General features: G+C 34.4%; 2 long non-coding RNA genes and 1 pseudogene across 2 annotated transcripts in view; 1 reads left to right on the forward strand and 2 right to left on the reverse strand.

Moving 5' to 3' along the window:
• LOC141561374 (uncharacterized) overlaps window positions 1–25,868 on the forward strand; it is a 238,867-nt gene that overhangs the window by 117,322 nt on the left and 95,677 nt on the right. The gene's annotated exons all lie outside the window — the stretch shown is intronic.
• Window positions 1–25,868, reverse strand: part of LOC141561372 (uncharacterized) — a 104,692-nt gene that overhangs the window by 59,119 nt on the left and 19,705 nt on the right. The gene's annotated exons all lie outside the window — the stretch shown is intronic.
• LOC141559497 (ADP/ATP translocase 3-like) lies at window positions 3,617–4,674 on the reverse strand (annotated as a pseudogene).

Here is a 25,868-nt window from a genome sequence, read left to right on the forward strand (position 1 = left end):
GACTCCAAAGCCTTGGTTTGTGCACATGCTGGCCGGGCCCTGAAGCTTGAAGCTGTGCTCCAGTAATCATTTGGTAATGATTAGCAAAGAACTTTGCCCATAGGTTTGTGAGTTTTGTCTAGGTATGCTCTGTGTGAATCTGCAATAAAAGGCTCAATGCTTCATGAGACCCTGCCCTGTACTCGTCATTCAGCATCTTCACAAACCCAGCCCACCGGCAGCTGGTGGGCTTGCAACATTTGGCCCACCTTGTGGACTCGGACAAGTGGACAATAACCCTTTGGCCAATCTACAGGTTGTAAGATGGGCCTTCCCCAAACATTTCTAAAGGCCCTATCAAGAGAAATGTCTCTATTTTCTCTGCCAAATGCCCCACCCTTTTCAATGATACTGTCCCTAGCCCCTACTTGTTAAACTTGTTTCTTCTAGCAGGTGATCAATTCACCTTGGAATGACCTGCCCTAGGCACTATATGGATCAGCTTCAGGGATCTTGATCCTGAGACTAAGAACCCACTGCAGGCTTTTTCAAGCAACTACAGATTCCTCAAGCTCACCACCCCTCCAAATTGGAGCCCTGTAGGATGCAGTCAGCTCCACACCCATTCCCAGCAGAAGTAGCTTTGAAAGATGGAAGCAGTGTCCCATACCCCAAAGCATTTGGCGCCCCATTATGTTTTTTGGTGGAGAGAAGCTGATCGAAACTGACCCTGTGCTGATCTCAGCCATTGTGCACTGGTTAGCCACTTTGTACTCCTCCAGAGTTACTGGATTTTGGTCTGAATTTCTGCAACCCTCCCTCCTTACAAGACAGGTAGGTATTTCACTTATAGCTTCTGGAGACTCAGCAAGTACCTCTAGATTTGACCTCTAAAAATTTCAGTGTTGGTCTCCTAGACCCTCATTCCCTCTTTGAAAGATTTAACAAACTGAAAGAGCAGGGAATTATGGGAACTCAGCACCAGCTTATTCTCAGAATTGCTAAAAGGAGCCCATCCTATTCTATTATCAACTATAATGGGAAGTCAAGTATCTTAAGTGAGATACCTTTGGTGGGAACTTCATTTGCCAAACCTATTTAAGACATTCCCAACATTTCAATATGCATTCTTACTTCCTAGATCCTGCCCCCCACTCTTCTTGTTTCTTCTGAGATTTTAAAAGTCATAAACCCCTAAAAGTTAGTTAGTCAGTATGATTGTGCTTGCCTAATCATATTTGTTTGAGCCTATGAACCACTTCACATAAATAAATGACCACATATATTACTTTACTCTTTCAAATCTTGGTGCCTTTATTATTACTTCAAAAAGAGAGAAATATGAGTTAATCTGGAAAACTGCTTTGAGTTAATTTTTATAGGCAATATAAGAGATCAGCTATTGGCAAGGTTGAGAGAACTCAAGAACCCCATTCTTGGGCTTCAGAATAACTCTTTTTATTATTTTTTTTTATTTTCAAAAGACATACATGGATAACTTTTCAACATTAATCCTTGTAAAACCCTGTGGTTCATTTTCCCCCCACTTCCCCATCTCCTTCCCCTAGATGGTAAGTAATCCAATATATGTTAAACATGGTAAAATATAATTATGTCTCTTTAAAAGGTTTTCTAACTACTACAAATATCTCAGTGAGTTTAAAAAAAAAAAAAAAAAAAAGATTTTCCAAAAAAAAAAAAGTTTCTTATGGGTCTACAATTAAGCAGTATAGATTCTACCTCCCTTATGGGAGAAAGTGAGAGGTTGGATCTTGTAGTTAACACCTAAATTTCAGCAACGTTCTCCCTCTGAAACTATCAGCAATCATTATTTGTAGTGGGGAAGAGCTAGTAGAAGCATTCCCAATAATATCAGGGTTGAAACAAGATATTCCAATACCATTATTCCTACTCAATATTGTACTAGAAAATGCAGGAATTAGAATAGGCCATTAAAACAATACTTGCCAGATAATATGATGCTATATTTAGAGAATCAACACAAAATTCCTTGACATAATGAACAACTTTAACAAATTATAGCATATAAAATAAACCCACATTTAAATCATTAGCATTTCTGTATGAGGGGATTAAAATTAATCCCATGTACAATAAAGGCAGCAAAGAGAAGACAAAATCAATTCCAATTCTACCCTTTTTATTCCTTTCTTATGGCACTATGCAATTTTCTTATTCTGCTAATCAATAATATTCCTTTTTTTACCTATACCAAGTTTAAATATGTCTTTATTCTACACTAAAACTGAAATCACAAATTGATACTCCAAAACTTTACACTAAGACATTCATTAGCTTAAAACTTCTCTAAGCTTAGCAAATATATTTTTTAAATTCTGAGACATGGAATTATTTAAGCTTACAAAATTTTAAATGTAATGTCTCAAAGTATTTTCTAAAGTTTTCTTATTTTAACACTTCCCTGAAATCTTATTTCCCTGAATTTCTCCCAAATATATCTCATGTAACAAGACAGTTCTTAAAATGCAAACTTTACCCTTAAATCAATCCCTAGTCATTAAAGAAATATTGAATTATTATTGTTTTGTTCTTAATATTTTCATTAAACTCTACATATCTGTAGTATTCCATGTGTTAAGGGATAACCCCTAAGTGTGAAGGGTCAAAGGATTCTTCAAGGGACCCACAGCTATGAATATAACACACTTGAAGGAATTACAAATCAGTCTTAACTTATGCAGATGTTGCTTGTGAATTGGGAATGAAATAAATTGAAGCAAAGCCAGAGGGGAAGAGGAGAAGAGGTCAGAGAATGCAACTGTCTCCCTTGTACCCTTATCATCCCTTCACATGAAGGGATCTCTTCTGCTAGTCAGAATTAGATCTCTAGAAGGTGGCTCTCTTAACACCCAGCAGCCAACAGCAGGTTGTACCCCTAAAATCCATGCATTCATCAAAATACTCATAAAGTCATTCAAATTATAATTTAGAAATTAAAGTAATTTGACATTTTTCATAAATTTGGTTTATAATAGTTTCATCTTAATTTTCAATGAATTTCTGTCTCTGTGTTTTGTAATGTTTCATCAGTTTCCAACATGGCTAGGCTTGAAAATGAAGAAAAAAAAAAAGATTTGTCCTCTTTTAACCCTTTTTTGAAAGTGTATTAAATTTTACAACCTACTTCTTTGGGTTGCTCACATTAAAAGAAAAGATACAGGTAAAACCATTCTTAGCCATGAGGCAGCTTTAGTTGATCATACCAAAAGAAAAAGCATGGATAAACTACTTGTTAAGACATGAATTAGCACAAAGTATGAATAGCATAGATAAAACAGATATATTTCCCATTATTTTAAAGATTAATTTTTTAGAGTCTTCTGTGTTTATTGTTTTACAGCAGAATGCCCAACACAGATCATCATAACTACCAAATAGTCAGCTGTGCAAAATAGTATATATAGTGCTTAAGTCTTATGGGAGACATGATTTTTTAAATAAATACTTAAAACACAAATTTATGGTTCTACAAAAAGAGCATTTAAACTAGATGGTCTAATTTGATCTGCCTCCTTGGACCCACAGTAACTGTTAATTTTCCCCAAAACCAATAGAATCAATATATTGAATCATCAGGTCCACTGTGTGAATAATGGATCACAATAAATGAGTCCCTTTTTCTCAGAGCTGTTCCTGGCTCCTCTAACATGATCTGACCTGGATAAAAAGACAACAGGAATTTCTTGAAGGTCAATGGTCCAAAATGCTAAGTATGGTTAAGTATTCTACATGATCTATATTCACTGGTTCCATTTTTAGTTAGGATATACTTAGATAACTTTCTTCAATTCATCATACAGGATAAGCACTGAAAGCTCCACCCATTCCTCTCAGAACATTAGACCAGGCACTCTTGAAGAAAGCTTTGCCACCTTCATCTTTAACAATCTTCCTCCAGCATACATGATATCAGCTCCTTTGTGTCCAGATTGCATCATCATTCGCCCTCTTACTGTATCAAAGGGGTAGGAGACCACACCTGCCACAGCAGTCACTGTTTGTGCAATCATCCAACTTACCACAATGTGAGTGTTCTTGGGATCTGGGAGCATACCTTTTGCTGTATCATAGATTCCAAAATAGGCTGCTCTATAGATAATGATACCCTACACTGAGACATTGAAACCTTGATACAAGCCACGAATTCCATCAGACTTGGTGATTTTCACAAGGCAGTCTCCCAGGCCTTTGAATTCTCTTTCAGTGCCAGACTTCCCAACATCAGCGGCCAATCGGGTTCTTGCAAAATCCAAGGGATAGACAAAGCAGAGAGAAGTGGCTCCAGTGGCACCACCAAAGGCAAGATTGCCAGCAAAATACCTCCAGAATTGTGTGTGCTTTGTCCACTCCTCCCAAAAACACTTGCTTATACTTATCCTTAAAGGCAAAGTTAAGGGCCTGAGTGGGGAAATATCTCATGACATTTGCTAAGTTACCCTGCAAGAAGGAAAGCATTCCTTGTTTCTTTGGAATTTGGACTATACAATCCATTATGCCCTTGTACTGCTTATCAGCAGCAATTTGTTTACTTGCACGCTGCACCTCTAGTAATAGCTTGACTCTTTTGATCGGGGCCACAGCAGTCTTGGAGACAGCAGCGGCGATGCCACCAGCCAAGAAGTCCTTGGCGAAGGAGATGGCCTATTCCGTCATGGTTACAGAGGGCAGAGGTGTTGGAGATAGAGCAAGAAAGCTGGGGAAAGAGGAACTAAAGCTGGAGGACTCATTGCAGCCTGCACAGTCCCTTGCTACAGCTCAGACCGAAAAGGATGATTTTATAATTGAAAATAACCTTCTCAAAAATTGAATTATAAGTATTAAATTGATTATCTGAATTGTCTTGAGACAGTTTCAGAAATACTTCCCTTCAATTTTTGATTTTTTAGAATGAGATTATGTGGAGATCATCTATGATGGACAATGAGGTGATTCGCTCCAATTCCTATAGAATGATAGAGAGAGCCATCTGCACCCAGAAAGAAGACTGTGGGAACTGAACGTGGAGCATGACATAGTATTTTCACTTTTCTTGTTTGCTTATTTTTTCTTTCTCATTTCCTTTTTAATCTTATTTTTCTTGTGCATGATAACTGTAGAAATATGTATAGAAGAATTGCACATATTTAAAATATATTGGATTACTTGCCATCTAGTGAAGGGGGTGGGAAAAGGGAGAGAGAAAAGATTGGAACAAAAAATTTTGTAGGGGTGAGGGGTGAATGTTAAAAACTCTGCTTATATTTTGAATTATTTTTATTAATTTTTATAATTATAACATTTTCTTTGACAGTACATATTCATAGGTAATTTTTTATAACATTATCCGTTGTACTCCTTTCTGTTCCAAATTCTTCCCCTCCTTCCCTCCACCCCCTCCCCTAGATGGCAGGCATTCACATATATATTAAATATTTTATAGTATATCTTAGGTACAATATATATGTGCAGAACCGAATTTTGTTGTTGTTGTTGTTGCAAAGAAAGAATTGTATTCGGAAGCTAAAAATAATCTGGGAGGAAAAACAAAACAAAACAAAACAAAAAAAAACAATGCTCACAGTTTATACTCATTTCCCAGTGTTCCTTTTTTGGATGTAGCTGATTCTGTCCATCATCGATCAATTGGAATTGGATTAGCTCTTCTCTATGTTGAAGATATCCACTTCCATCAGCATACATCCTCGTACAGTATCATTATTGAAGTGTATAATGATCTTCTGGTTCTGCTCGGTTCACTCAGCATCAGTTGATGTAAGTCTCTCCAAGCCTCTCTGTATTCCTCCTGTTGGTCATTTCTTACAGAACAATAATATTCCATAACATTCATATATCATAATTTACCCAACATTCTTCAATTGATGGACATCCTTTCATTTTCCAGTTTCTAGCCACTATGAAAAGGGCTGCCACAAACATTTTGGCACATACAGGTCCCTTTCCCTTCTTTAGTATTTCCTTGGGATATAAGCCCAGTAGTAGTACGGCTGGGTCAAAGGGTATGCACATTTTGATAACTTTTTGGGCATAATTCCAGATTGCTCTCCAGAATGGTTGGATTCTTTCACAACTCCACCAACAATGTATTAGTGTCCCAGTTTTCCCATATTCCTCCAACATTCATCATTATCTTTTTCTGTCATCTTAGCCAATCTGACAGGTGTGTAATGATATCTCAGAGTTGTCTTAATTTGCAATTCTCTGATCATATATTTTGAAAATTTTAAAAAATGTACTATTACAAACCTGAAAATGTCACCAAAAGAAACAAATTGGGTTCATAAATTCTAATTGAAGAAAAGCATCAGTCATCTTCCTGTAAAAGCTTTAAGAAGAATTATCCATGTTATCAAGTGATACAAATTTAAAACCTGAGTTAAGTCATTAAATGAATTTTGGCTCAGGATCGGGACAAAAACTTTTCAGCTATTTCAGAAGTTTACTATCTTAGTCATTTTATATATAACTAACTATTAATGAACTTAGAAAAATCATGAATATGTTCTAAGTCATGCAGTATCAAATATTCCACCTAAATTTAATTCTTTACAAAAAATAAACATGTACATTCATCTCATTAGCATGCAAATTTCCTTTGATACTTAATGGTAAAATTATGTGAATAAAACATAATTGATTTAAAATAAATTGGTTTGTATGCCCATTTCATGTATCTACAAACCTAGGGTCACAAAGTTTTGGGGGATAAAAAAGCGTGATGAGTGGAAAAAATTAAACAGCCTTGCTCTACAATAATTTTACGAAATTTGCCAACCAGATTCTGACCACAAAAGCTTACAAAAAGGTACAGTGAGTTAATTTTTTCCAGCCCAAGGAAATTTAAGACTGAAAAAGTTAAATTTGCAGACGTTAGGCTGGGGATGGCTTTGACTCCAGGATAGCAAAAATGATGACAGCAGCTTCAGAGAGGAGCAGCCCAATACCTAGGGACAGGAATGTGATAGTATATTTGATAAGAAACAGATTCGAAGAGACCTAGCCTAGCACTGGAAGCAAGAATGGGTGTCTTCTGGTAGCTCTAGTTACTATCACTCTGTTCCAGATGATCATTTAGGAGCAAAGAGGAGAAATTGACTGGGACTGACAAAAGCTGGCTCAGCCATGATGGAGCAAGATTTACACCTATTTAATGACCCGAGAACAGAGCAAGAGAAGAGGGACCAGATGTCTTCTAAGATCATACCACTTTGAAAACTTAAAACCCTATGAACTGTGAAAGCAGCAAAGGGACATTTTTTTAAAAATCCAAAAACTTTGGCTGCCAGATATCCCATTGCAATTCCTGTAATGCCTAGAGAAACTGAGCAAGATTAGAGAGTATTTAATAATTTATTTAATGGTGAGACATACTGGGATCAGATGGATCCATTGTTTGGTCCCACTGGTGAATGAGACTATGGTCTCCAAGAATCCAGCAAACATTGGGAGTTCTCATACACATGGCTCAGAGTTGGGGGTAGACAGAGGCAGGGGCAGAGTCAGGGTGCTGAGAGCTGGAACGGGACTCTGACAGGGTGGGGGGAGGCATGAGGGGAGGAACCTGAGATGGGCCAGGAGAGGCATCTTGATAAAATGGTATCTGATATTCTGGTAGCTTGGGAAGAGGCATTCTGATTTTTTTTTTAATATAAGATATTTTATCCTTATCTAATATTCTGATAAAGAGGGAGGGGAGGTTTTGCAGGACTGAAAAGGGAAACTGATACAGGAGTGGATCAAGATAATTACGGAAACTGAGAACTGTGGCATAATATTCCCATTCCTAGAGGTGAACTGAGGTCAACTCTAGTGTAAGATCCACATTCAAGAAATAGGTTATAAAAATGGGCTAAAAATAATAATGAAATGGCCATAAAGCTCAAGACACAAACTCAGAAGAAAATAATGTTTAAAAACATAAGCACAATCTCATATAAAGGTGCAGAATGGACACAAGCCTAACAAGAAATGCCAGAAAAACTAAAGAAAGATGTGTTTAAAAAAAAAAGATCAAATAATTGTGAGAGAGGGAAAAATTGGGAAAATGATACATTTCTCTTTTGTTTATAGCTTTTTTAATATACAAAACATATGCATGGGATATTTTTCAACACTGACCCTTGCAAAAATGAAATGTTATGCTGTGGAACATACTCATTACTCAGTGTTCTTTCTCTGGGTGTAGCTAGTTCTGTTCATTACAGATCAATTGCAACTTATTTGGATCCTCTCATTACTAAAGAGAGCCACATATATCAGAATAATATTATATAACATTCATACACCACAGTTTACTTAGACTTTCTCCAATTGATGGGCATTCAATTTCTAGTTTCTAGCCACTATGAAAAGGGTTGCCACAAATGTTCTTGCACATACAGGTCCCTTTCCCTTCTTTAAGATATCTTTGGGATATAAGCCCAGTAGTAGCACTGCTGGACCAAAGAGTACGCTAACTTTTGAGAATTGACTCTATAAGAAATCAAGCCATTCTCCAAATGATAAATGGTCAAAGGATATGAACAGATAATTTTCAGATCATGAAATGGAAACTATTTCTAGTCATATGATAAGGAAAAAGGATTGTACTGGGACAAGGGGAAAAGGAGGTAAAATTGAATAAAGGCGATCACATGAAGAGTCACAAAAGAACAATTACAGTAGAAAGAAAGAAGGGAGGGGAATGATCATCAGTTGAACATTAATCTCATCAGATTGGATGAGAAATAAAGAAAAGAGGGAATAACATATTTAGTTTGGTGCCAAAATTTGCCTTATCCTATAGGGAAGTGGGAGGGGAAAGGGATAAGAAATGGGGGACCTGATAAAAGGGAAGGCAAAATGAGGGAGGGTAGGGGTCAGAAAAGTATAACTTGTGGAAAAAAGAATGGCAGGAAATAACAAAATTAGTCATCATAACTTTGAATGTGAAGGTAATGAACTCTCCCCTAAACAGGAAACAAACCAGAATCCTACAATATGTGGTTTGTAATAAACACATTTGATGCAGAGTAAAAGTAAAAGGCTGGAAGAGAATATATTATGCTTCAGCTGAACTTATTTTTTTTTAAAGCACTGATATTGATCCTGATTTCAGACTAGTCAAAAGAAACAAGATCTAATAAAAAAGCTAAGGAAGGAAATTATATCTTACTAAAGACTATGATAGATAATGAGATAATATTCATCACACACACACACACACACACACACACACACACACACACACATGAACCAACTGGTATAACATCCAAAATTTTAAAGGAGAAATTGTAGTTGCAAGAAGAAATTGGTAGCAAAATTATACTAGTGGAGTGGACTAGTGGAGAACTAGATAAACTTAATCATAAAATAATCAAGCGGTTAAAGAGGTAAATAGAACTTTAGAAAAGTTAGGTATGATAATCCTTGGGGAAAAAAACTGAATGGGGATATAAAGGAATGTGCCTTTTTCTTTGCAGTATAAGGCAATCACAGAAAAACTGACCATGTGTGAAGTAGGACATAAAAACTACATGTTCAAAATGTAGTTTGAAAGGCAGAAACATTGAAAAACATCCTTTTTATGTCATGATGCATTAAAAATTACATGTAAAAGTCCATGCAAATATACTAAAAATTAATTGGAAATTGAACTCATCCTAAAGAATGAATAAGTTAAACAATAAATCAAAGGAACACTAATGTCATCCCAGAGAATGACAATAATGAGACAACATAACAAAACTTAAAGTTTCAATCAAAGCAGTTCTTATGGAAAATTATTATCTGGATGTCTACATAAATAAAGGAGAGAAAGAGAAGTTCAATGAATTGGGCATGCAAGTAAAAAAGTTAGAAAAAGCATCAATTAAAAACATCTAGACAAATACTAAATTAGAAATTGTGAAAATCAAAGGAGAGATTGATAAAATTGAAAGTAAGAAAACTAACAAACTATTAAAACTAAGAATTGGCTTTATGGAAAAAAAAAATGTTAGTATCACAAATGAAAAGGGAGAAATTACCACCAATGAAGAGGAAACTAAAGTAATAATTAGGAGCTACTTACCCAAATGTATGCCCAAAAAATCTGAAACTAAGTAAAATGAATAAATATTTACAAAATTATAAATTGCCCAGATAAAAGAGGAAATAAAATACTTCAATAGTGCCATTTAAAAAACAAACAAAAAAAAAGAAATTTAACAAATCATCTATGAATTGGCTGAGAAAAATCTCCACAGGCAGATGGATTTACAAGTGAATTCTACCAAACATTTAAAACAACAAATAACTTCATTATTATGTAAAGTATTTGGAAAATTATGTGAAGAAGAAAAGAACAAGAAAAAGAAAAGAGATAAAATGAAGAGATGTGCTAAAACCTACTGTGCTTCAACTGAACTAAAAACGTGCAGAGATGGCAATCATGATCTTAGACAAAGTAAAAACAAACAAACAAACAAACAAACAAAAAACCACAGATAATTAGAAGAGGTAATAAAGAATGTTGCATTTTCCTATAATAGAAAAGAATTTCTTCAACAGTGGATTGCCACTCCTATGGGTAATGTAACTAAATATGGGGGTCAAGAAATTATGAGTCATTATCACTAAATGTTTCATTTGCATATATTATATATCTATATAACTAGGGTCACATAAAAATTTCTCAGGCCACAATGGGTTGCAAGTAAAAAAAAAAAATTAAGAAGAGCTGTTGTGGACAATGAATAAAATATCAATGCTGAATAGATATCCAGGAAATTGCATAGCATTCAAATTCAAGCAAAAGTTAAGAGGTATAAGACTAAATAAACAAAACTATACTATTAGAGGTCCTACAATCTGTCATGGATAAATATGTTAATATTCATGTTTGTGAAGAGATATGTAAGTAGGAAAAAACAAAGACATTAAAAAGTATGTGTGAAGAAATCTGATCATAATATGAATTAAAAAATAAGGAAATGAACAGACTTGTAGAAAAGTTCAATCTGATAAATCCCTGAAGAGTAAAAAAAATGTGAAAAGAAAGGAATATACCTGTGTTCTCAAATCTGCATGGCACCTGCACCAAAATTAACCCTATGAGAATATAAAAATTTTACAACCAAGGCAGAAGAAATACTATTTCATAATAGTAAATAGTAAATGTATCCCTTCCATAACATAGTATCAAAACAATTATATTGAGTAAATGTTCTTTGAAAGAAAAATCACAAAATTATTTAGAATCAATCTGATTTTGAAAAGAGATTTAATCAAAACCTGAATCATTTAGACAATCAACAATTACATTAAAGGTAATGAAAACAATGAGATTGTAGAGGGCCAGTATGGAGTAAGTCCTTGAACAGTAAGAGTACAATCTAGGTATTACAGGAGACCTGCTCTCTGTTAAGGTAAATATGTTAAAAGTATTGACTCACCATCTCCCTAACAATGAATTATGAGATATATTTAGGATAATCTTGATGGTGAATGTATGTGACAGGAACAAGGCATTTTAACTGTAGCATTTACTCCATAACAATGAATTAAAGACATACTTGAGGTAAATGAATTAATATGGTAAATTCTACTGTTTACAATTCTGTGTTGATAATTCAGAATTAGGGGCAGCTAGGTGTCTCAGTGGATAGAGCACCAGCCTTGAATTCAGGAGGACCTGAGTTCAAATCTGGTCTCAGACACTTAACACTCCCTAGCTGTGTGACCCTGGGCAAGTCACTTAACCCCAGCCTCAGGGGAAAACAAACAGACAAACAAACAAAAACAACAACAACAACAACAATAATAATAATATAGATAATTCAGAATTTGCAATTCTGTGGTATGGATAGTTAAGCTGGATACTGAAATGTAAAGCATGGATTATGCATTGACCCTTCAATGTCTGATAGTGTGATGTCACACTAGCTTAAAAGTTTATAAATCTAGGTTCTCTGATTAATAAATGGAGATTACAAAGCATATCTTCTGCCTGGTTTGGGATATTAATTTCAGATTCACTGTTTTTCACTGGAGCGGAACTCCGCAAAAAAAAAAAAAATCGGGGGGTTAAGATTTTGGAAGTACAGAAGCAACCAATCACTGATTCTAGGCCAAATTTAAAATGGAAATTAGAAGGGATGATTTAGTTACTCTTAGTAATTATTAAAATTGATGAGGGATGTTAATTGGATTAAATTCTATTTGAATTTGGAAAACACGTGATTAATAAAATTATTCAAAGTTGTAAGAAGAGATTCTAACCTTATTTAAAAAAGAAGTCTGAGGACCAGCTGCAAGCAGTAGATGGTATACAGGTACTAATAAACAATTAGCTTCTTTATATATATCCACCCAATACTAACTATGTTTTTCTCACCCTGTTTGAATATAAATTACACAATGAACGAGTTATATACAATTATTACAGCACTATATAGTATTCAAGAGCCTCTTTACATTTTTTCAGGAAGCAAATATGCCATTTATATGGTTTAACACATATCACAGAAACAGCCCCAGTCCTGGACACCCTGCTGCTTAAATGAGATTCCTTTAACATTAATTATTTCTATTGTTTTAAACAATGGTTCATGCTTGCACGATATTAATGGCTGAGTAGTAGATTTTGTTTTTCAAGTGTATGGCCTTTGGTAAAGTTCAAATAGTCTTTTTCATGTCATTTTTTCTCAGTGATTGTGTCTGTCTCTCTGTGCATCATGTCTGTGTCATGTTTGTTCTGTGAGCTAGATTTTGCTACCTAGAAAGATTCTTAGCATCCTTCAGTTCCATGTTAACAAGGGAAACAGCCTAACTTTTTTCCTATCGACCCAGTTCTGGCCTCACTGGGGACTGCAGAAAATAGATTATTCATTAAAATCATAGAAAAGCAAAAATGACAGCAGATTCTCAAGGTTTTGAGAGAAATAAAGGGATTTGGCAACTAATCAAAACAAAAACTAGGAAAATGGCAACTTTCTGCTGGCACCTTTGTCTTTTCTTCTATTCCTCTGGGAAAGGGCCCCAAATGGAATTAAGGAGGACCCTCTCTACAGCCCTGGTCACTTGGTTGCCCTGCTCCCCATAGGGGGACCAAGACAGAGGAGAGGACACATTTCTTTCTGACCTTCTCCCACAACCTTAACACTAATTAGCAAATCCTGCCTCTGAATTAGTTCTGGATTGGTAGTATCCACGAATATTGAGAATGCAACAAATTTCCTGCAGAAGAAAATTTCAAAAATCACCAGAAAAGGTCTGTTTTGGTTGGGCAAGGAAGGTGGCCAGGTGCAGGAACCCAGCCCATGCTGTGCAGACTCAGAGTGGGGTGCAATCTCTGATGGGCAGTGCAGACTCTGCCTGGCAGAGAATCTGTGAGGAGGAATCTACACCAGTATTTACTACACTGCTCTGGCTGCAAGCCAGTAGATCAATGGGAAAGTTTGAAAACATCCAACACAAAAGGTAAAGAGTGAACCTCTAAATGCCAGAATATGACTGGACCTGACCACACACACACAGGACCAGAATTCAGTAAACACAGACTCAGCACAGCTGCTGCCTCTTGTGGAGAAAGCTGCCCTAAAAGCAGATCCCAACTACTTTTTAAAAAATGAAAAAACAAAAAAGAACTCTGACCATAGACAACTTTTATGGTGAAAGAGTATAACAGATTTCAAACCCCAAGGAGACTAAAAGCAGATTGTCTCTAGGTGAAGCCCTAAAAGATGATAAATTGGACTCCATCACAAAAGGCTCTCCTAGAAGAAATTAAAAAGGATCTTCAAAGAGAGCTAGAAGAAAAATGGAGAAAGGAAATGAAAATATTGAAAGAGGGTTTAGAAAAGGCAACACAAAATAGACTTGGTGAAATGGAAAAAGCATATTAACTCATTAACAGATAGCTTTCACAAAAATGGAAAAAGAAAACAACTCCCAGGAAAACAGAATTTGTGAAATAGGAAAAAAAATCCCATAGAACAAAACTCATTTTAAAATTCAATTGAATAAATACAAAAATGAAAAAAAAATAAATTAATAAAATAATTCCCTAAAAATCAGAACTGAACAAATGGAAATGAATGACTCAATGAGACATGAAGAATCAGTCAAGCAAAATCTAAAAATGAAACAAAAGAAAAAAATTAACATACTTAATTGGAAAAACAACTAACCTGGAAAATAGATGTGAAAGAGACAATCTAAAGATTATTGGACTTCCTGAAAACTATGATGTAAAAAAAAAGCCTGGACACTATTTTTCAGGAAATCATCAAAGAAAGCTGCCTAGATGTCATAGAATCAGAAGTTAAAATAGCCACTGAAAAGACCTCGCTGAAAACCTGAATGAGACCCCAAAATTAAAACTTCAAGGAATATTATGGTTAAATGTCAGAACTATCAGACCATGGAAAAATATTACAAGACTGGTGTTGGGGGGGGGGGGGAGTGGGAAAGAACAATTCAAATACTGAGAAGCCACAATAAGGAATACTCAAGACTTAACAGCTTCCACCTTAAAAGATGGAAGATCTTGGATTCTGATATTCTGAAAGGCAAAGGAACTTGGAATTCAACTAGGAGTAAATTGCCCTACTAAACTGAGCATTTTCTTTCAGATAAGATGGACATTCTATGAAACAGGTGAATTCCATTTATTTCTGAGGAAAACCCCAGAACTAAAAAAATTGAACCTCTAAACATAGAAGTCAAGAGAAGCATATAAAGGAAAAATGAAAAGGATTCTTGAGAACTGTCTTTCTGTTATGGGTATACATAGAGAGTGCATGTATAATTTGATTTTACTTTTATAATGCAAAAAAAAAAAAAACTAGAAATGTAAAGAAGATTGTACCAGAAAAAAGGGGAAAGTAAAGGTAAAATGAGAGGCTTTACATCTCAGGAAGAGCAAAGGAAATCTATTCTAATTGAAGGAAAGAAGGGAAGGGGATAAATATTTTGTAAACCTTACTCTTCTCAGATTATCCTCAAAGAGAAAATATATGACACAATTAGTTTTACCAAAAAACCTTCTCCCACCTTACTAAAAAGTGGGAGGGGAAAGGGGAAAAGGAAAGGAGTAAGATAAATAGAAGGGAAAAAATAGTAGGGGAAAAGTATTAAGGAAGTGAGAGGGATTCTAAATGGGAAGGGTCGTCAAGTTGTCAAGTAGTATTCATAATTAAAATACTGGAAAAGAAGGGAAAGGGGGAAAGGAAAGACAAACGTATAATTTGGGATTAATAAAATGGCAAGAAATACAGAATTAGGAGTTTTAACCTCAAATGTGAATGGGGTAAACTCTCCCATAAAGCATTAAGTGGATAACACACTGGATTAAAAGCCAGAATCCTACAATATGTTGTTTACAAGAAGCACATTTAAAGCAGAGCAATACATACAGAGTAAAGGTAAACCCTGAAGCAGAATCTATTGTGCTTCAGGTGAAGTTAAAAAAAAAAAATCAGGGGTAGCCATCCTAATCTCAGATCAAGCAAAAATAAATTTGATCTAATTAAAAGTGATAAGGAATGAAACAATATCTTGCTAAAGAATACCATAGATAATGAAGCAACAATATCAATATTAAAACAGATATACCAAGTGGTATAGCGTGGAAATTCCTAAAGGAGAAGTTGAGAGCTGCAAGAAGAAATAGACAGCAAAACTATATTAGTGGGAGATTTCAGCCTTGCTCTCTCAGAACTAGGTAAATCAAGCCACAAAATAAATAAGAAGGATGTTAAAGAGGTAAATAGAATTTTAGAAAAGTTAGGTATGATAGATTTTTGGATACAATTGAATGGATTCAGAAAGGAGTACACTTTCTTCTTGGCAGTTCATGGAACTTATACAAAAACTGACTATATTAGGATGTAAAGATCTCAAATTCAAATGCAGAAAAGCAGAAATAGTAAATGCAATTTTTTTCAAATTAAAATTCAATAAAAATTACCTATAATAAAAGTCCAGAGGAAAATAGATGAGAAAGTAATTTGAAACTAAAGAATCTCTTCTTACAGAATGAATAAGTGAAACAGCAAATCATAGAATCAATCTATAATTTCATCCAAAAGAATGACAAGGTATTATGAGACAACATATCAAAATTTATCAGATGAAGCCAAAGTTGTAAGAAGGGGAGATTTTTTGTTTAATTATATCTTTTTATTTACAAGATATATGCATGGGTAATTTTTCAGCATTGTCAATTGCAAAACCTTTTGTTCCAATTTTTCCCCTCCTTTCCTCCCATCCCCTCCTCTAGATGGCAGGTAGACCAAAACACATTGAATATGTTAAAGCATATGTTAAATACAATATGTGTGTGCATATCCGTACACTTATTTTGCTGCACAAGAAGAATTTGACTTTGAAATAGTGTACAATTAACCTGTGAAGGAAATAAAAAATTCAGGCAGACAAAAATAGAGAGATTGGGAATTCTATGTAGTGGTTCACACTCTTTTCCCAGAGTTTTTTTGCTAAGTATAGCTGGTTCAGTTCATTACTGCTCTTTTGGAAATTATTTGTTTCATCTCATTTTTGAAGAGGGCCACGTCCATCAAGAATTGATCATCATATAGCATAGTATATAATATTCCATAAACATTCATATACCACAATTTATTCAGCTATTCTCCAACTGATGGGCATCCACTCAGTTTCCAGTTTCTGACCACCACAAAGAGGGCTGCTACAATATTTTTGCATATACAAGTCCTTTTCAAAAGGGAGATTTTTTTTTCTGTAGATGTTTACTTTCATAAATAAAGAGAACATCAATGAATTGGGCTTGCACCTAAAAAGCTTGAAAAAAAAGCATATTAAAAATCCACCAAATGCCAAACTTGAAATTCTGAAAATAAAAGGAGAGATTAATAAAATTGAAAGTAAAAAAAAAATTACTACTGAATTAATAAAACTAAGAGTTTGTTTTATGAAAAAACCCACAAAATAGATACACCATTAGTTAATATGTCTAGAAAAAGAAAAGAGGAAATTCAAATTATTTGTCTCAAAAATGAAAAGGGAGAACTTTCTACCAATGAAGAGGAAATTAGAACAATAATTAGGAGTTATTTTGCCCAACTTTATGCCAATATATTTGGTAACGAAAGTGAAATGGAGGAAAATGTACAAAAATGTACATTGCCCAGATTAACAGAAGAGGAAATAAATTACTTAAATAGTCCCATTTTGCAAAAAGAAAAGAACAAGTTATTAATCAATTTCCGCAGGAACTGATGGTTTTACATGTGAATTCTACCAAACATTTAAAGAACTATGTTTATGACATAAACACGGTACTGATACCTAAACTAGGTAGTATGAAAACAAAGAAAATTTAAATCAATCTCCCTAATGAATATTGATGGAAAAATCTTAAAATATTAGCAAAGAGATTACAGAAAACAATCCCCAGCACAATATAACATGATGAAATAGGATTTATATCACAGCTGTTTCAGTATTAGGCACTAAGTAGGCACATAATTGACTATATCAATAAACAGATTTACAAAAAAAACAAAAAAACAAAAAAAAAACAAACAAAAAAACCAAAACATATGATTAAATCAATAGACACAGAAAAAGCATTTGATAAAATCCAACATCCATTCCTATTAAAAACCCTAGAGTGTACAGGAATAAATGGGATTTTCCTTAAAATAGTCAGTAGCATCTACTTAAACTCTTTTTCTGTAATAGATTGGCTAAGATGACAGGAAAAGATAACGACGAATGTTGGAGGGGATATGTGAAAACTGGTACACTCGATGGAACTGTGAACATATCCAACTATTCTGGAGATCAATTTGGAACTATGTTCAAAAAGTTATCAAACTATGCGTAGTGATTCTATTGGGCTTATTATATCCCAAAGAGATCTTAGAGGTAAAGAGACGCATAAATGTGTAAATGTTTATGGCAGCTCTTTTTGTAGTGGCAATAAATTGGATTCTGAATGGATGCCCATCAATTGGATGATGGCTGACTAAATTATGATATGTGAAATGTTATGGAATAACATCGTTCTGTAAGAAATGACCAGCAGGATGATTTCAGAAAGTCCTGGAGAGACTTAACATGAACTGGTGCTAAGTGAAATGAGCAGGACTAAGAGATTATATACTTCAACAACAATACTATATGATGATCAATCCTGATAGATATGGCTCTCTTCAACAATGAGATGATTCAAACCAAGTCCCATTATTCAGTGATAAAGAGAACCATGTATACCCAGAGAGAGGACTGTGGGAACTGAGTGTAAAGCACAACAATGCATTCTCTCACTCTTTCTGTTGTTTGCTTTTAGTTTTCTTGCTCAATTTTCCTTCTTGATCTGATTTTTCTTTTGCACCAAGATAGCTGTATAAATATGCATACATATATTGGATTTAACATATTTTAACATATTTAACATGTATTGCACTATCTGCAATCTTAGGAAAGGGGGTGAGAACTAGGAGATAATTTGGAACAGAAGGCTTTGCAAGTGTCAGTATTGAAAAATTACTCATCCATGTGTTTTGTAAAAAGCTTTAATAAAATTTTTAAAAGAAAAGAAAACTCTTTTAAACCCCATAAAGCATGTGATTAGGAAAAAGATTCCTTATACAATTCCATAAGTTTATAATACATAGAAAACACAAAGAAGACTCAAAACACATTTAATATAATGCCTTTCCAGAATAAAGCATTTTTCATAAAATTTAAATAAACTGGTAAATATCATGGCATAAAAATGTCAAAAGATTTAGACATGCATAATAGAAATATATGCATGGTAAAAAAGCTAAAGTGCACAGAACCAGAAATCCAAGAAAAGAATCAGCAGTACCATAAAGTGAATGCTTCAAAAAAAAATGAGATGCTAGTGAATAAGAATCCTGGAGGCAGACCTTAGGATATTGAACACTGTTTAGGCAGCTCAGGAAAATGTTTGAAAAAGCACAGGAGAAGGATAAGATAATTTTACCAGGGAGGTGACTAATAGAAATGATCTATGGTAAATGGTCAAAGGATATGAACAATTTTCAGATGAAGAAATTCAAACTATATGTAGCCACATGAACAAGTGCTCCAAATCACTATTAATCAGAGAAATGCTAATCAAGACAAATCTAAGATATCACTACACACCTGTCATATAGGCTAAGATGATAGGAAATGCTGACAAATGTTGGAGGGGATGTGGGAAAACTGGGAGACTGATGCATTGCTGGTGGAACTGTGAACAGATCCAACTATTCTGGAGAGCTGTTTGGAACTATGCTCAAAAAATTACCAAACTCTGCATATCCTTTGAAACAGCATTGTTTCTATTAGGATTATATCCCATAGATCTTAAAAGAGATAAAGGAACCCACATGTGCAAAAATGTTTGTGGACGTCCCTTTCATAGTGGCAAGAAACTGGAAACTGTATGCTCATCAATTGGAGAATGGCTGAATTATGCTATATGAATGTTATGGAATCTTATTTTTTGTGAGAAATGACCAGCAGGGTGATTTCAGAGGGGCTGGGAAAGGCCAACATGAACTGATGCAAAGTGAAATGAGCAGAACCAGGAGATCATTATACACAGCAACAACAAAACTCTACAATGATCAATTCTGATGGACGTGGCTGACTTCAACATTGATAATTCAAACGAGTTCCATTTGTTTAGTAATGAAAAGAACCATTTACACCTAGAGAGTGAAATGGGAACAGTGTGTGGAAAACAACATAGCATTCTCACTCTCTGTTATTTGCTTGCATTTTGTTTTTTGGTTTTTTTTTCAGTTTTTCTTTTTCTTTCTTCTTTATCTGATTTTTCTTGTGCAACTGGATTGCTGTGTATGCATATTGGATCTGGAATGCATTCTGGCATAGTTGGCATGTGTTTTGGCATATTTGTCATGTTTTTACTGCCTACTGGATGAAGGAGCAGATAGGGGGATAAAGGGGGAATTTTGCAGCAGGAGGTTATGCAGTGGTTAATGTTGGAAAAATTACCCATGCATATATGCTTTGTGAATAAAAAGCTTTAATTAAAAAAAAAACTGAAAAAAAATAACCTGTGAAAACTAGTTATACGTTCTGATGAAGCTGCAGGGGTTAATGTTGGAAAAATTACCCATGCATATATGCTTTGTGAATAAAAAGATTTAATTAAAAAAAAACTGAAAAAAAATAATCTGTGAAAACTAGTTATACGTTCTGATGAAGCAGTCTTCTGAACAAAGACTTGGCAAGTAAAGCAAAGTGCCAAAATGAGTGAGCTGAAACAGCACATGAGGAAGAAAAAAAAAGCTAAAGCTATCATATATTCTCACTATCCCCAAAATAGCAGTATTGTTTTCCACTAGAGGCTTAGAATAGTAGAGTAAGCATAGTTATGGGAAAAACACTTATAACAAATAACTTTAATATTCATTTGTCATTATAGAAGGATTTAACATATAAATGGATTTTTTATTCCAGGAAAGAGATGGAAAACCAAGGAGAGGACGAAAAATAGAGTAAAGCTAATCGTGAAATTATTTTACATAATGAATTCAATAATTTTTTTGGTTATGCATGCGCTTCATGACAAATTTTCTATGCAGCAATAGTGAGGATGCAACCATATTTTTACATTATGAAATTCTTGCCGACATAAGGCTGTTATACCAAAAGTTTTCAAAATGATAGAATTAAAGACCATCCCTTATACTTGTAATAGTATCTTATGCATGTTGGCTAGTTACAACTGGTGCTACAGAAAGTTTAAGATATCCACCATTCTGTACATAGGGAATTGCCTAGTATTGACTTTCCCCCTAAGCTCAAAACAAATAAGGGAATAATTGTTAATAGGATGATTTCTAAAAAGATGTAGCAAGACATCAGTGTATAGAACTGTCATTGTCAAACAATTATACAATAAATCCTACATCAGAGACTAAAAACATTTCTGATTCTAAAGGAGGTCTGTTGACTCTCACTTGAAATCTCTCACAGACGTCATTGGAAGTGAAAGAATGGAAAAACTCATGGTCCAAAAAGAGATGGGATACTCCAAAGGAGGGTGAGCAAATTTAGCCCAAAGATGCTTAAATACACAGACTTACTTTAACAAAGAGTTAAAAACTGAATAATAACCTGTGAAAATAAGCAAACAACAGAAAAAGATTCTGATGATAAAAAGTTACTATGGTGACAAGGAAGATCAAAATAAACACTCAGAAGAAGGTAAAGTCAAGGCTACTATTTCTAAAGCTTTCAATAAAATTAAGAATTGGGTTCAACCCATGAAGAGCTCAAACGGGATTTTGAAAATTGAGATAGAGAAAAAAGTCAGAAGACAAATGAAAGTGACACAAAAAGAAATACAAAAAGCTACTGAGAAGAATACCTTAAAAAAAAAAATTGGCCAAATGGTAAAGGGAGCTACAAAAGCTTAATGGGGAAAATAATTCCTTAAAAATCAGAATTGAGTAAATAGAAGCTAATGACTTTAAGAGAAAGCAAGATAAAACAAAAAAAAATACCAAGTTCTCCATGAAATTTCTCCATGAAAAATGGGGGAAAATGTGAAATATCTCATTAAAAAAAATGGAAAATGGATCTAGGAGAAACAATTTAAAAAATATTACTCCACCTAAAACTCATGATCAGAAAAAAAACAAAAACAAAAACAAAAAAAAAAAAACAACAAAACTAGATGTTTTATTTCAGGAAATTATCAAGGAAAATTTACCTGATATTCTAGAATCAAAGGATAATGTTGATATTAAGGATCCCACTGATCCCCTCCCTCTGAAAGAGATCCCAAGATAAAAAATATTTCCAGGAATATTATAGCCAAATTATTTAACTTTCATGTCAAGAAGAAAATAATGGGAGCATCCAGCAAAAAGCAATCAAATAATATGGAGCCACAGTCAGGATAACACAAGATTTAGCAATTTTTACACTAAGAACCAGAGAGCTTGGAATATATTTTATAGTGCAATGGAGATAGGGTTATAACCAAGAATCTGAATGCAATCCTTCAAGGAAAAAAGTATATGAAAATTCAGTGAAATAGAAGACTTTCAAGCCTTCATGATGAAAAAATGAGAGATGAAAAAAAAAATTTCCTTTCAAATACAGGACTCAGGAGAAACATAAAAAAAAAGTAATTTTAAAAGAGAAATAGAAGGGACTTAGTTTACATTTCCATATGGAAGGATAATACTTGTAACTCATAAGAACTTTCTTATTGTTATGTAAGTTAGTAGGAGTAAAATATGGACAGAGCACAGGTAATAAAAAAAAGAGGTGAGAAAGGAATGCACTTGGAGAAAGGAGAAGGGAGATTTAGAATACCATAATTTATCCACCATAGAAGTATCAAGAAAAAGCTTTTAACAATGGAGGGGAAGAGCAAGAGAAAGGAGTAAGTGAATCTAACTCTCATCTAACTCAAAATCTAATCTAACTCAAAGAGGAAATAACATACATACTCAGTATGGGTATAGAAATCTTATCTTACCCTGCAGCAAAATAATAGGAAGGAAATATGAGAAAGATGGAAGGTGATAGAAGAGAGAGCATATTGGGGAAGGGGATGGTCCAAAGTAAAACACTTTGAAGGAGGAAGAGGGTAAAAGGAGAGAGAAAATAGTATAAACTGGGGTAATTTTGAAGCAAATTTCTCTGATAAAGGTCTTTTTTCTCAAATGTCTATGGAACTAAGTCAAATTTATAAGAAATAAGAACCATTACTCCACTAATAAATGATCAAAAGATATAAATTACACCCCAGAGTCTATAAGGTCATGGATATACTTTACCTTACAATACTACGACTAGGCATGAATACTGAAAGAGATTTTTAAAAGAAAATATTGTATATGCAGAAATATATATATCTTTTCTAAGGATAACCAATTGGAAACTGCTAGAAGGTTCATCAGTTAGGGAATGGCTGAATAAATTTTATGTGATTATGATGGAATATTATGATTTTGTAAGAAATGATGAAAAGGATATTTTCAAAAAAAACTTGGAAAGTCCTATATGAACTCAAGGAAAGTGAAATGTAATGTGTACAAAATAATAGTAATGTTGTAAAGATGATCAGTTGTAAATGACTTTGCTATTCTCAGCAATACAATGATACAAGACTACTTTGAGGGACTTATGATGAGAAAATGCTACCCATATCCATAGAAAGAACTGATTCTGTTTGAATACAGACAGAAGCATACTTTTTTCTTTATTTTAAGTGATTTCTTTGAGGGGTAGGAGATCTATATTTTCTTTCACAACATAAATTTGGTGGAAACGGTTTATATGACTTCATATGTGACTTCTAAATGGGGGTGTTGGGGAAGTTAAGTTGAAAATTGGGAACTCAAAACTTAAATTTACATATATCATTTTAAATGTAAATGGAGAAATAAAAATAGTTCTACAAAGCAATGTTACAACAATTTCAAATGAGCATAAAAAAAGACCAATGGAGGCACTGCAGAAGAAAACATATAGGAAGAAAATGAATGCTGAGGCTCTGTTTCAACATCTTAACTGATTAGAAATTCATTATATCCTAAGGCCAAAGTGTAAACTGCCTAGGACCATTTAAACAGCTTCTAGTTTTTTATATACTATAAGTAAAATCGTAATCACAAAACCACAAAAAATTCAAGGGAAACTATTGATGCCATTATGTTCGGGAAAATATTTTAAATGAGGCAAAAATGTACTAAGTATTTAAACTGAATGGTCATTTTTACAAGGAGAGTAATTGCAAGTAATAAGTTATCACATTCCAATTTTTAAAATATATTTTAAAATAGACTCTACTATTATACTGAGCTTTTTATGGCCAAACCTATTATCAGTTCCTCTGCAGAGTATGAAGTTTTTCAGTCCATCACAGCTTAAACCTTTATCACTGGAAAAGATGGGAAAAAATGGTGGCACTATACCTGGAAAAATGGAATTGATCAAATTCTGTATTGATAAAGATCTTAAAGGTGTAAAGACCTGGAGGCAGAATGTAAAATGTAACCTTCTATTTGACATTCTAACCTAATTAGAAATGTTTGTCCTGAAGTCTAAGATACATCATGTATATAAGACCATTTGAAACACTTGATACACATTTTTGGGGAGAAAATCTCAGAATAAACCAATCATCACAAAAGCAGACAAGCCAAATGAAAATTTCTCTGGAAATTCACTTCAAAAAATTTCCTCAGAAATAAGGCAAAATGTAACAAGTATATAACACATGAGTGGTCAATTTTGGAAGGAGGGTAATTGCAAAAAAACTTATCCTACTGCACTGTTTAAAAGCGCTATCAAAAGAGGCTATTTTTATATTGATCAGTTTTCAGGCCATTTCTTTTTTTTTTCTTTCTTTTTTTTCTTTTATCCAAGAGATAAAAGCTTCATTATAATATGCAAGCAATGTTCCCTAGCAGAACTTACAAGGGAAAAGTGGGGACCTTTTATCTGAAAGGACTTAAAAATAAGGTAATGTTGCCTCAGAAGCTAATAACTTGGAAGGCTGACATCTATATCTTAGCTTCCTGGTTGTCTACAGTAACAGTGGGAGCCAGGATAATCCTATCCCTGTAAGTTATTCAATATGGGCCCACTTCCATAAAGGCCTACTGAAGAACAAGAAGAAGAAGGAAATCTTGTCAATATGCTTTCCTATCACCCACTTAATACATTGGGCTGCTGGTAAGGATCTGGCCTTTTCTGGGCTCTTGTTCATCGCATCATTTGCCCGTCAAACCAATGGGACCCAGAACCTGTTGGGGTATAGGTCGGAGATCTCATCTTCTGAAACTACTTCCTGCGGAGACTGGATGTAGAGCTGTCCCTACCTTACAAGTCCCACTGGAAGGGATGATGAGCTCAAGAGCCCAGAAGCTGGTCTAAGCAGCAGCCAGTGGATGCTGAGTCTTGGGATCAGAACCAAGATGGCATTCAGCATCAACCATCATTTGAATATATGGCAGGATCCAGCACCCTCAGCTCTGGCTGACCTCATGGAAGAGTCACAGTAGACTACCAATCATGCAGTTATCACAATTCAGGAATAATCAGCCAGGAAACACAGAAACTAATTAGAAAACCAATCCCAGAAGGATCCCACCTTACATGAAGCCAAAGGCTATTCTCCCTGGTTTTGCCCAGACACACACCTCCACCTATAATATTTTGGCATTTCTCTCAAGCAGTGGGTTACTGACTAAATGACTAATCAGAAAATTACATATGCATACAAAACTCAAAAATAGCATCCTTCATCCCATGACATTTTATCTCAACTAGCAAATCTGAGTAATCAGAGATTTAGGTGAGCTCAGTTCTCAAGGATCATACAATCATTTAATAGTGGATCCAACTGGCTGGACTTGTTTTTTGTTTTTTGTTTTTTCCTTTTCCCAACTTATTAAAATGTTCTGGGAACTCTCAGAAGGGATTGAATTTTCCCCTCCTGTTCCCTTCATTAAGTTTCCCTTTTGTTTTATGAGGGAAAAAAGACAATCCTTAAAATTTAGTTAAAACCCCGCGTTACAAAAATGCAGGTAAATCTCAAATAATTGACAATCAAGACTCTAAATTCTAATTTCAAGATTCAATTCCACTTTAAAAACTTACAATGCCACTGAGGAGCATTGAACTTTATATTGTAAGGCTGCCACATGCTAGTAAAATTTTCCAAACAATTTCACTCAGCTTGTGTTAGTTTCCCAAATGACACAACTTTTTCATTGATTGTTGCGAGGAAAATCATTAAATACAATTTGTTTTCAGAATTCAAGCTTTCATCTTGGAATTTTCAGTGACATAGCCCCTCCACCCCCAATCTTGTGCCTTGATTCTTTTGCTCT

The sequence above is a fragment of the Sminthopsis crassicaudata genome, chromosome 3, assembly GCF_048593235.1.
Source record: "Sminthopsis crassicaudata isolate SCR6 chromosome 3, ASM4859323v1, whole genome shotgun sequence".
In the NCBI taxonomy this organism is placed as follows: Eukaryota; Metazoa; Chordata; class Mammalia; order Dasyuromorphia; family Dasyuridae; genus Sminthopsis; species Sminthopsis crassicaudata.